This window comes from Aotus nancymaae, unplaced genomic scaffold, assembly GCF_030222135.1.
Source record: "Aotus nancymaae isolate 86718 unplaced genomic scaffold, 86718_ANA_hifiasm-v0.15.2.pri h1tg000062l, whole genome shotgun sequence".
NCBI classification, from domain to species: Eukaryota; Metazoa; Chordata; class Mammalia; order Primates; family Aotidae; genus Aotus; species Aotus nancymaae.
In genome coordinates, this window is record NW_026988476.1 from 9435758 (window position 1) to 9449581 (window position 13824).

The 13824-nt window shown below is 43.1% G+C and overlaps 1 long non-coding RNA gene across 1 annotated transcript; it reads right to left on the bottom strand.

The window, feature by feature from the left end:
* Positions 1 to 233: 233 nt before the first annotated feature.
* Positions 234 to 5127, bottom strand: LOC135270423 (uncharacterized). The gene is made up of 2 exons (XR_010338566.1): positions 445 to 5127; positions 234 to 368 (listed from the first exon to the last, which is right to left on the bottom strand). It is a non-coding gene; the product is annotated as an uncharacterized LOC135270423 (long non-coding RNA).
* Positions 5128 to 13824: the final 8697 nt, after the last annotated feature.

The window sequence follows — 13824 nt, forward strand, 5'->3', positions numbered from 1 at the left end:
AGTGATCTGCCCGCCTCAGCCTCCCAACATGCTCGTGTTACAAGCGTGAGCCACTGTGCCTGACCAGAAATATTTTAAACCAGAGAAGCAGATATTTTAAACCAAAAGGTCTTTACCAGGTGCACCTGTTGACTTCCTGTAGCTTCAGGGCTATCCTCTACCCCCACCCAGCTCCCAGCCTTGGGCACTGTGTTAATCACACTGCTGATAAAGAAATACCAGAGACTGGGCAATTTACAAAAGAAAGAGGTTTAATTGGATTTACAGTTCCACGTGGCTGGGGAAGGTCTCACAATCATGAAGGAGGGTGAAAGGCACTTCTTAAATGGTAGCAGCAAGAGAGATTGAAGAAGGGCTGATCCACCCACCTTGGCCTCCCAAAGTGGTGGGATTACACTATGCCTGTAATCCCACCACTTTGGGAGGCCAAGGTGGGTGGATCACCTGAGGTTAGGAGTTTGAGACCAGCCTGACCAACATGGTGAAGCCTCTACTAAAAATACAAAAAATTAGCCAGGCATGGTGATGCATGCCTGTAATTCCAGCTATTCGGGAGGCTGAGGCAGGAGAGTTGCTTGAACCTGGGAGGCAAAGGTTGCAGTGAGCCAAGATAGCGCCATTGCACTCCAGCCTGGGTGACGAGCAAAAATCAGTCTCAAAAAGAAAAAAAAAAAAAGAATAAGGAAGAATCAAAAGCAAAAACTCCTGATAAACCCTTTAGATCTCTTGATACTTATTCACTATCATGAGAATAGCATGGGAAAGACAGGCCTCCATGATTCAATTACCTGCCCCTGGGTCCCTCCCACAACACATGGTAATTCTAGGAAATACAATTCAAGTTGAGATTTGGTTCAGGACACAGTCAAACCATATCATTCTACTCCCCTGACCCCTCCAAATCTCATGTCCTCACATTTCAAAACCAATCATGCCTTCCCAACAGTCCCCCAAAATCTTAACTCATTTTGGCATTAACCAATAAGTCCAAAGTCTCATCTGAGACAAGGCAAATCTCTTCCATCTATGAGCCTGTAAAATCAAAAGCAAGTTAGTTACTTAGTCCTAGATACAATGGGGGTACAAGCATTGGGTAAATACAGCCATTCCAAATGGGAGACATTGGCCAAAACAAAGGGGCTATGGGCCCCATTCAAGTCTGAAATCCAGTGAGGCAATCAAATCTTAAAGTTCCAAAATGATCTCCTTTGACTCCATGTCTGCCATCTGGCATCTGGGTCATGCTGATGAAAAGGTGAGTTCCCATGGTCTTAGGCAGCTCCACCCCTATGGTTTTGCAGGGTACAGCCTCCCTCCTGGCTGCTTTCACGGGCTGGTGTTGAATGTCTGTGGCTTTTCCAGGTACATGGTACAAGCTGTTCATGGATCTACCATCCTGGGGTCTGGAAGATGGTCTCCCTCTTCTCACAGCTCCACTAGGTGGTGCCCAAGTAGGGACTCTATGTGGAGGCTCCAACCCCACATTTCCCTTATTCACTACCCTAGCAGAAGTGCTCCATGAGGGCCCCGCCCTTGCAGCAAACTTCTGCCTGGGCATCCAGGCGTTTCCATATATCTTCTGAAATCTAGGTGGAGGTTCCCAAACCTCAATTCTTGACTTCTGTGTACCCGCAGGCTCAACACCACATGAAAGCTGCTAAGGCTTGGGGCTTCCACCTCTGAAGCCACAGCCTGAGCTGTACTTTGGCCAGCTGGAGCAACCTGGACAAAGGTACCAAGCCCCTAGGCAACACACAGCATGGGGACCCTGGGTCCGGCCTACGAAACCACTTTTTCCTTCTGGGCCTCCCAGCCTGTGATGAGAGGGGCTGCTATGAAGGTCTCTGACATGGCCTGGAGACATTTTCCCCATGGTCTTGGGGATCATCATTAGGCTCTTTACTTGTTACTTATGCAAATTATGCAGCTGGCTTGAATTTCTCCCCAGAAAATGGGTTTTTCTTTTCTATCACAGGCTGCAAATTTTCTGAACTTTAATCCTCTGTTCCCCTTTTAAAACTGAATGACTTTAACAGTACCCAAGTCACCTCTTGAATGCTTTGCTGCTTAGAAATTTCTTAAGCCAGATACCCTAAATCCTCTCTCTCAAGTTCAAAGTTCCACAAATCTCTAGGGCAGGGGCAGAATGCCACCAGTCTCTTTGCTAAAACATAACAAGAGTCACCTTTGCTCCAGTTCCCAACAAGTTCCTCATCTTCATGTGAGACCACCCCAGCCTGGATTTTATTGTCCATATAGCTATCAGCATTTTGGGCAAAGCCATTCAACAAGTCTCTAGAAGGTTCCAAACTTTCCTATGTTTTCTTGTCTTCTGAGCCCTTCAAACTGTTCCAATCTCTGCCTGTTACCCAGTTCCAAAGTCATTTCCACATTTTTGGGTTATCTTTTCAGCAATGCCCCACTCTACTGGTACCAATTTACTCTATTAGTCCATTTTCACACTGCTGGTAAACACATACCTGACACTGGGCAATTTACAAAAGAAAGAAGTTTAATTGGACTTACAACTCCACGTGGCTGGGGAAGCCTTACAATCATGGGAGATGGCGAAAGGCACTTCTTGCATAGCAGCAGCAAGAGAGAATGAGGAAGAAGCAAGAGTGAAAACCCCTGATAAACCCATCAGATCTCGTGAGACTTATTCACTATCACGAGAATAGTTCACTATCCTGAGAATAGCACAGGAAAGTCTAGCCTCCATGATTCAACTACTTCCCCCTGGGTCCCTCCCACAACATGTGGGAATTCTGGGAGATACAATTCAAGTTGAGAGTCAGGTGGGGACACAGCCAAACTGTATCAGGCACCCTGTGGAATCCTAGGATTCCAAAAAGTTTAAAAATCACTGGTTGTTTTATCATGTTTTCCTACTCCAAATAAAAAATATGTATTGAGGGGATGATTATTTAAAAGTTCCAAATAGGCTGGGCATGGTGGCTCACACCTGTAATCCCAGCACTTGGGAGGCTGAGGTGGGTGGATCACTTGAGGTCAGGAGTTCGAGACCAGCCTGGCCAAAATGGTGAAAACCCATGTCTACTAAAAGTACAAAAAATCAGCCAGGTGTGGTGGCGGGTGCCTGTAATCCAGATACTCAGGAGGCTGAAGCAGAAGAATTGCTTAAACCCAGGAGGTGGAGGTTGCAGTGAGCCGAGGTCGTGCCATTGCACTCCAGCCTGGGCAGTAAGAGTGGACTCCGTCTCAAAAAAAATAAGAATTCCAAATAATATAGAAACTTAATGTCAAAAATTTCAGAGAACTACTATATAATTTGTTTGTAACTTTCAGTCTTTTTATACTATATATGTATATATATTCATTATATATGCTTAAATATTGTATGTGCAGCATCCTATAGCAAAATTTATCTTAATATACCAGTTAACATCCTTCTATGTAAATTCATGTAGATGTATTTCATCCTTTTTAACAGCTGCATAGAATATCCTTGTATGTTAGCATCACAATTTAATGAAGTACCATCGAAGGACACTTAACCAAATAGTGAAAATCCTTATACATACAAGTTTGCATATTCATTTACTTACTTAGGTTAACTTTGTAGAAGTGGAATTGCTGGGTTAAAGTATATGTTTTAAAGTTATACATGCATTTTATTTTATTTTATCTTAGAGACGGGGTTTCACCATGCTGGCCAGGCTGGTCTCGAACTCCTGACCTCAGGTGATCCACCCACTTTCAGCCTCCCAAAGTGCTGGGATTACAGGCATGAGCCACCACGCCCAGCCTATACGTGCATTTTTAAAACACATATATTTGGCTGGACGTAGTGTCCCACTCCTGTATCCTAGCACTTTGGAAGGCCGAGGCAGGTGGATCACTTGAGTCTGGGAGTTCGAGACCAGCCTGGGCAACACAGGGAGACCCCGTCTCTATTATTACCAAAAAAATTGCAAATATTCATTTGTGTGGTATGCACTATAGTTTTCCTTTTTTTTTTTTTAAATTGTGCTTTCTGCAGTGCAAACTTTGTGTTATGTTCTTTTGTTACTGTGGTTAAAAAACATGAAATCTGGCTGGGTCCGGTTGTTCAAACCTGTAATCCCAGCACTCTGGGAGGCCAAGACAGGTGAATCACCTGAGGTCAGGAATTCGAGACCAGCCTGGCCAACATGGTGAAACTCCATCTCTACTAAAAATACAAAAAAATTTAGCTGGGCATAGTGGCAGGCACCTATACTCCCAGCTACTTGGGAGGCTGAGGCAGGAGAATCACTTGAACCCAGGAGGCAGAGGTTGCAGTGAGCCAAGATCCCGCCACTACCCTCCAGCCTGGGCAGCAAGAGTGAATCTCCATCTCAAAAAAAAAAAAAAGAAATCCACCCTCAACAGGTGTTTTAAGTGTACACTACAGTATTGTTACCTATATGCACACTGTCATACAGATCTCTACAACTTTTTCAATTTGCATGACTGAAACGCTATACCCACTGAACAACTCTCATTTTTCCCTCCCATTATTCCTGTGTAACCACCATTCTACTTTCTGCTTCTAAGTTTGACCACTTTAGATAGCTCATAAAAGTGAAATGATGTGGTATTTGCTCTTCTGTAACTGGCTTACTTCACTTAGCATAATGTCCTCAAGGTTCACCATGTTGAAGCTTATGAAATTTTTATTTATTTATTTATTTTTATTTTTTAAAGACAGGGTTTCACCATGGTCTCAATCTCTTAACCTTGTGATCCACCCACCTCAGCCTCCCAAAGTGCTGGTTTTTCAGGCACGAGCCACCAAGCCCAGCCTGAATTTTTTTTTTTATTTATTGAGACAGAGTCTCAATCTGTCGCCCAGGCTAGAGTGCAGTGGCACGATCTCAGCTCACGGTAACCTCCACTGCCCAGGTTTAAGCGATTCTTTTGTCTCAGCCCCCCGATTAGCTGGGACTACAGGTGCCCACCACCACACCCAGCTAATTTTTTTGTATGTTTAGTAGAGACAGGTTTTTGCCGCGTTGGCCAAGCTGATCTTGAACTCCTGACCTCAGGTGATCTGCCCACCTCAGCCTCCCAAAGTGCTGGGATTATAGGCGTGAGCCACTGCACTCAGCCAAAAATCTTTTTTTTTTTTTTTTTTGAGACAGAGTCTTGCTTTGTCGCCAGGCGCCAGGCTGGAGTGCAGTGGCACGATCTCGGCTCATTGCAACCTCCACCTCCCGGGTTCAAGCAATTCTCCTGCCTCAGCCTCCCGAGTAGCTGGGACTACAGACACCCAGCTAATTTTTATCTTTTAGTAGAGATGGGGTTTCACTATGTTGGCCAGGATGGTCTCGATCTCTTGACCTCATGAAACACCTGCCTTGACCTCCCAAAGTGCTGGGATTACAGGTGTGAGCCACCGTGCCTGGCCCAAAAATCTCTTTTGAGGATAAATAGTATTCCATTATATGCATATATCACATTTTGTTTATGCATTTATCCATTCATCCATAAATATAGAGGTTGTTTTCACCCCTTGGCTACTGTGAATGTTGCAATGAATGGAACTGAAAAGACCCCTTCAAGACCCTAATTTCATTTCTTTTGGATAAAAACCGTTTGATCCTGGCTAAACCTGAGGCTGCAGTCACCCCAAAAGAGGGAGCAGAGGAATTCCCATAAGGGACTGTCCCAAAACATTTGGAAATAAGGCTGGCTGGATTCCAAAGAAAGAAGCACTAAGCATCAGTGATCAGTCCAAAGTATTTACAAGGGAACCTATGTACAGAGGAGGCTGCAGTATCTCCTTGCTGGGACTGGCAAGAAAGGGATGCTCTCCCTGGGTATATTTAAACTGTGTATGTACACAATGACAGAGTCAGGGATACAGTTTATATGAGGGCTTAAGAAATTTGGCTAGGAGGTTGGGCACGGTGGCTCACGCCTGTAATCCCAGCACTTTGGGAGGCCGAGGCGGGTGGATCACAAGGTCAAGAGATAGAGACCATCCTGGTCAACATGGTGAAACCCCGTCTCTACTAAAAATACAAAAGATTAGCTGGGCATGGTGTCGTGTGCCTGTAATCCCAACTACTCAGGAGGCTGAGGCAGGAGAATTGCCTGAACCCAGGAGGTGGAGGTTGCAGTGAGCCAAGATCGCGCCATTGCACTCCAGCCTGGGTAACAAGAGTGAAACTCTGTCTCAAAAAAATAAATAAAAATTAAAAAATTTAAAAAGAAATTTGGCTAGGAGAATCCAAGATGGCTGAATAGGAACAGCTCTGGAGTGCAGTTCCCAGCAAGCACACAGAGGGTGAGTGATCACCACATTTCCAAATGAATTTTTACTGCCCACAGACCAGGAGATTCCCAGGTGGAAAAGCGCCATGAGATTCCAGCATGGCTGTTTCAGCCAGTGCACTGGGTCTCTGCACAAAAACTCACACAAATCTGGGCGGACATTTCAACTGGCACCTGGAACGCCTGGGAGACAGAGTCACCCATGCAACTGTAAAAAAAGAGGGCTGAAACAGGGAGCCAGGTAATCTGGCACAGCAGGTCCCACCCCCACAAAGACCAGCAATCTAAAACACTCTGGATTGAGTTTCACAGCAAGCACAGCTAGACCCACAATGGTCCGGCTCTGTAGGGGGAAGGGCGTCCACCATTACCAAGGCAGTCCACCACTACCGAGGCAGTCCACCATTAGTGAGGCAGTCCACCATTACAGATGCAGTCCGCCGTTACTGAGGCAGTCCTCCATTACTGAGGCAGTTCTAACTCTACCTCTATAAACAAAACTGCAAGGAAGTTCTCACAGCAGCTGGGCAGAGCCCATGGCAGCTCAGGAACACATCTGCTGGCAGACTGTGACTAGGCTACCTCATTGCTGGGCAAGGCATCTCTAATAAAAGGCAGCAGCATGTCAGGAACTTATAAATGAAGCCTCACTTTCCCAGGACAGAGCACCTGGGGAAAAAAGGCAGTTATGAGTTCCACTGCAGCAGACTTAAACATATCTGCCCAGCAGCTCTGAACGGAACAAAGGAGCTCACAGCTCAGCACTTGAGCTCCTATAAGGGACAGACTGTCTCCTCAAGTAGCTCCCTGACCCCAGTATATCCAGAGACACATCATAAAGGAGAGCTCTGGCTGACATCTGGCAGGTATCCTTCTGGGACACAAATAACAGAAGAAGAAACTGGCAGCAACCCTTACTGTTCTGCAGCTGCTACAGATGATCCCCAGGCAAGCAGGGTCTGGAGTAGACCTCCAGCAGTCCTACAGCAGAGGGGCCTGTTAGAAGGAAAACTAAAAACTGAAAGAAATAACTTCATCATCAACAAAAAGGACATCCGCTCAGAGACCCCATCCAAAAGTCAACTACAAAGACCACAGGTAGATAAATCCACAAAGATAGGAAGAAACCAGCACAAAAAGGATGAAAACACCCAAAACCAGAATGCCTCTCCTTCTCCAAGGGATCACAACTCCTCACGAGAAAGGGAACAAAGCTGGATGGAGAATGAGTCTGATGAATTCACAGAAACGGGCTTCAGATGGTGGGTAATAACAAACTACTCTGAGCCAAAAGAACATGTCCTAACCCAATGCAAAGAAACTAAGAACATTAAAAAAAGATTTGACAAAATGCTAACAAGAATAAACAGCTTAGAGAAGAATATAAATGAACTGATGAAGCTGAAAAACACAACATGAGAACTTTGTGAATCATACACAAGTTTCAATAACTGAATCAACCAAGGAGAAGAAAGGGTATCAGAGATTGAAGGTCAGCTGAATGAAATAAAACAAGAAGGCAAGATTAGAGAAAAAAGAGCAAAAGGAAATGAACAAAGCCTCTAAGAAATATGGGATTATGTGAAAAGACCTAATCTACGTTTGATAGGTGTACCTGAATGTGATGGAGAGAATGAATCCAAACTGAAAAACACTCTTCAGGATATTATCCAGGAAAACTTCCCCAACCTAGCAAGGCAGGCCAATATTCAAGTCCAGGAAATACAAAGAACACCACAAAAATATTGCTCAAGAAGAGCAACCTCAAGGCACATAATCGTCAGATTCACCAGGGTTGAAATTAAGGGAAAAATACTAAGGGCAGCCAGAGAGAAAGGTCGGGTTACCCACAAAGGGAAGTCCATCAGACTCACAGCAGATCTCTCAGCAGAAACCCTACAAGCCAGAAGAGAGTGGGGGCCAGTATTCAACACCTTAAAGAAAAGAACTTTCAACCTAGAATTTCATATCTAGTCAAACTAAGCTTCATAAGCAAAGGAGAAATAAAATCCTTTACAAACAAGCAATTGCTCAGAGATTTCATCACCAGCAGGCCTGCTTTACAAGAGCTCCTGAAAGAAGCACTAAACATGGAACAACCAGTACCTGCCACTCCAAAAATGTACCCAATGGTAAAGAGCATCGACACAATGAAGAAACTGCATCAACTAATGGGCAAAACAACCAGCTAGCCTCAAAATGGCAGGATCAAATTCACACATAACAATATTAACCTTAAATGTAAATGGGGTAAATGCCCCAATCAAAAGACACAGACTGGCAAATTGGATAAATAGTCAAAAACCCATCAGTGTGCTGTATCCAGGAAACCCATCTCAAGTGCAAGGACACACATAGGCTCAAAATAAAGGAATAGAGGAAGATTTACCGAGCAAATGGAGAGCAATAAAAAGCAGGAGTTGCAATCCTAGTCTCTGATACAATAGACTTTAAATCAACAAAGATCAAAAGAGACAAAGAAGGGCATTACATAATGGTAAAAGGATCAACGCAACAAGAAGAGCTAACGATACTAAATATATATGCACCCAATACAGGAGCACCCAGGTATATAAAGCAAGTTCTTAATGACCTACAAAGAGACTTAGACTCCCACACAATAATAGTGGGAGACTTTAACACTCCACTGTCAATATTAGATCAACAAGACAGAAAATTAACAAGAAAATCCAGTACATGAACACAGATCTGGGCCAAGCAGACCTAATAGACATCTACAGAACTCTCCACCCCAAATCCACAAAATATACATTCTTCTCAGCACCACATTGCACTAATGCTAAAATTGACCACATAATTGGAAGTAAATCACTCCTCAGTAAATGCAAAAGAATGGAAATCATAACAACCAGTCTCTCAGACCACAGTGTAATCAAAATAGAACTCAAGCTAAAGAAACTCACTCAAAACCACACAACTATATGGAAACTGAACAACCTGCTCCTGAATGATGATTGGATAAATAATGAAATGAAGGCAGAAATAAAGATGTTCTTTGAAACCAACAAGAACGAAGACACAACGTACCAGGATCTCTGGGACACATTTAAAGCAGTGTCTAGAGGAAAATTTATAGCGATAAATCCCCGCATGAGAAGCAAGGGAAGATCTAAAATCGACACCCTATCATCAAAATTGAAACAGCTAGAGGAGCAAGATCAAAAAAACTCAAAAGCTAGCAGAAGACAAGAAATAACTAAGATCAGAGCAGAACTGAAGGAAATAGAGACACAAAATATCCTTCAAAAAAATCAATAAATACAGGAGCTGGTTTTTTGAAAAGATCAACAAAATAGACCACTAACCAGATTAATAAAAACGAAGAGAGAAGAATCAAATAGATGCAATAAAAAACGATAAAGGAGATATCTCCACAGATTCCACAGAAATACAAACTACCATCAGAGATTACTACAAACAACTCTATGCACATAAACAAGCAAACCTGGAAGAAATGGATAAATTCCTGGACACTTGCACCCTTCCAAGCCTAAACCAGGAAGAAGTCAAAACCCTGAATAGACCAATAGCAAGGGCTGAAGTTGAGGCAGCAATTGATAGCTTACCAACCAAAAAAGGCCCAGGTCGAGATGGGTTCATAGCCAAATTCTACCAGACATACAAAGAGGAGCTGGTACCATCCTTCTGAAACTATTCCAAACAATCCAAAAAGAGGGAATCCTTCCCCAAATCATTTTATGAGACCAACATCATCCTGATACCAAAACCTAGCAGAGACTCAAGAAAAAAAGAAAACTTAAGGCCAATATCTACGATGAACACAGATGCAAAAATCTTCAATAAAATACTGGCAAACCGATTGCAACAGCACATCAAAAAGCTTATCCATCATGATCAAGTAGGCTTCATCCCAGGGATGCAAGGCTGGTTCAACATATGAAACTCTATACATGTAATCCACCACATAAACAGAACCAAAGACAAAAACCACATGATTATCTCAATAGATGCAGAGAAGGCCTTCGACAAAATTCAACAGCCCTTTATGCTAAAAACTCTCAATAAACTAGGTATCGACGGAACGTATCTCAAAATAATAAAAGCTATTTATGACAAACCCGCAGCGAATATCATACTGAATGGGCAAAAACTGGAAGCATTCCCTTTGAAATCTGGCACTAGACAAGGATGCCCTCTGTCAGCACTCCTATTCAATATAGTATTGGAAGTTCTAGCCAGAGCAATCAGGCAAGAAAAAGAAAGAAAGGGTATTCAATTAGGAAAGGAGGAAGTCAAATTGTCTCTATTTGCAGATGACATGATTGTATATTTAGAAGACCCCATCATCTCAGTCCAAAATCTCCTGAAACTGATAAGCAACTTCAGCAAAGTCTCAGGATACAAAATCAATGTGCAGAAACCACAAGCATTCCAATACATCAATAACAGACTTAAAGAGAGCCAAATCAAGAACAAACTGCCATTCACAATTGCTACAAAGAGAATAAAATACCTAGGAATACAACTAACAAAAGATGTAAAGGATCTCTTCAAGGAGAACTACAAACCACTGCTCAAGGAAATAAGAGAAGACACAAACAGATGGAAAAACATTCCATGTTCATGGTTAGGAAGATCAATATTGTGAAAATGGCCATACTGCCCAAAGTAATTTATAAATTCAACACTATCCCCATCAAGCTACCTATGACCCTCTTCAGAGAACTGGAAAAAACCACCTTAAACTTCATATGAAATCAAAAGAGAGCCCACAGAGCCAAGTTAATTCTAAGCAAAAAGAACAAAGTTGGAGGCATCATGCTACCTGACTTCAAACTATATTACAACAGATGCTACAGTAATCAATACAGCATGGTACTGGTACCAAAACAGAGATATAGACCAATGGAACGGAACAGAGGCCTCAGAGGCAACGTCACACATCTATAACCATCTGATCTTTGACAAACCTCACAAAAACAAGCAATGGGGAAAGGATTTCCTGTTTAATAAATGGTGTTGGGGAAACTGGCTAGCCATGTGCAGAAAGCAGAAACTGCACCCTTTCCTGACATCTTACACTAAAATTAACTCCAGATGGATTAAAGACTTAAACAAAAGACCTAACACCATAAAATCCCTAGAAGAAAACCTAGGCAAAACTGTTCAGGACATAGGCATAGGCAAGGACTTCATGACTAAAACACCAAAAGCATTGGCAACAAAAGCCAAAATAGACTAATGGGATCTAATTAAACTCCAAAGCTTCTATACAACAAAAGAAACAATCATTAGAGTGAACCAGCAACCAACAGAATGGGAAAAATTTTTGCAATCCACCTATCTGACAAAGGGCTAATATCTAGAATCTACAAAGAACTAAAACAGATTTACAAGAACAAAACAAACCCATTCAAAAGTGGGTTAAGGATATGAACACTTTTCAAAAGAAGACATATATGAGGCAAACAAACATATGAAAAAATGCTCATCCTCACTGGTCATTAGAGAAATGCAAATCAAAACCACATTGAGATACCATTGCATGCCAGTTAGAATGGCGATCATTAAAAAATCTGGAGACATGGACTGGGCGCAGTGGCTCACGCTTGTAATCCCAGCACTTTGGGAGGCCGAGGCGGGTGGATCACGAGGTCAAGAGATCGAGACCATCCTGGTCAACATGGTGAAACCCCGTCTAAAAATACAAAAAATTAGCTGGGCATGGTGGCGCGTGCCTGTAATCCCAGCTACTCAGGAGGCTGAGGCAGGAGAATTGCTTGAACCCAGGAGGTGGAAGTTGCGGTGAGCCGAGATCATGCCATTGCACTCCAGCCTGGGTAACAAGAGCGAAACTCTGTCTCAAAAAAGAAAATAAAAAATAAAAAATCTGGAGACCACAGATGCTGGAGAGGATGTGGAGAAATAGGAACACTTTTACACTGTTAGTGGGAGGGTAAATTAGTTCAACCATTGTGGAAGACAGTGTGGTGATTCCTCAAGGACCTAGAAATAGAAATCCCATTTGACCCAGCAATTCCATTACTGGGTATATATCCAAAGGATTATAAATCATTTTATTATAAGGACACATGCACACTTATGTTCATTGCAGCACTGTTTACAATAGCAAAGACCTGGAACCAATCCAAATGCCCATTGATGATAGACTGGACAAGGAAAATGTGGCACATATAAACCATGGAATACTATGCAGTCATAAAAAACGATGAGTTCATGTCCTTTGTAAATACATGGATGAATCTGGAAACCATCATTCTCAGCAAACTGACAGACAAACAGGAAATCAAACATTGCATGTTCTCAGTCACAGGCTGGTGTTGAACAATGAGAACACATGAACACAGGGAGGGGAACATCACACACTGGGGTCTGTTGTGGGGGAACAGGGGAGGGACAGTGGGGATAGGGAATTGGGGAGGGATAACATGGGGAGAAATGCCAGATATAGGTGTTGGGGGGACGGAGGCAGCAAACCATATTGCCATGTATGTACCTATGCAACAATCCTGCATGTTCTGCACATGTACCCCAGAACCTAAAGTGCAATAAAATATATATTTAACAAAGAAATTTGGCTCAGGGCTGGAGCTAGTTCCTTTCAGGGTTTTGGACAACCTGAAAAACCTTCATCAGTGCCTGGGACTGTCCAAAGTCCTGGCTTGGGTTCAAGCCTCCAGGGCAAAACAAGCAGCTGCCCAGGACACACAACTGTGAAGCATTTGTTTCTCAGTCAGGACAGAAAAAGGAAACTGAGGGACCCAACATATCCCAAAGTCAGACAGCTGGATCTTACAGTTCTATTGGTAATTTTTTAAGGAAACTCCATACTGTATTCTACAGCAGCCATATCATTTTACATTCCTACTAACATTGCAAAAGGATTCACATTTCTCCACATGCTCACCAAGGTTTTTTTTGGAGTCATTGTCTCTCTGCCACCCAAGCTGGAGTGCAGCGGCATCATCATGGTTCACTCCAGCTTGAACCTCCCATGCTCATTATATCCTTCAGACTTAAAAATCCTCGTCTCAGCCTTGGAACAAGCTGGGAGTACATGCTCGGCTTTTTTTTTATTTTTAGTAGAGATGAAGTCTTGCCGCATTTCCCAGGCTGGTCTTGAACTCCTGAGCTCAAGCAATCTTCCTGTCTTGGCCTCCCAAAGTGCTCAGATAACAAGTGTGAGTCACTGCACCCAGCCTGCTTGGCCTGCTCTGCCCTCCTGTATACTTTATTTAATTATTTATCAAGACAGAGTCTTGCTCTTGTCACCCAGGCTGGAGTGCAGTGGTGCAATCTCTGCTCACCACAACCTCTGCCTCCTGGGTCCAAGCAATTCTCCTGCCTCAGCCTCCCAAGTAGCTGAGATTACAGGTGCTTGCCACCATGGTTGGCTAATTTTTGTATTTTTAGTAGAGACAGGGTTTTGCCATGTTGGCCAGGCTCATCTTCAACTCCTGACCTCAGGTGATCCGCCCCATTCAGCCTCCCAAACTGCTGAGATTATAGGCTTCAGCACGGCCTTTTTTTTTTTTTTTTCAAATATTTCAAACCAAAGTT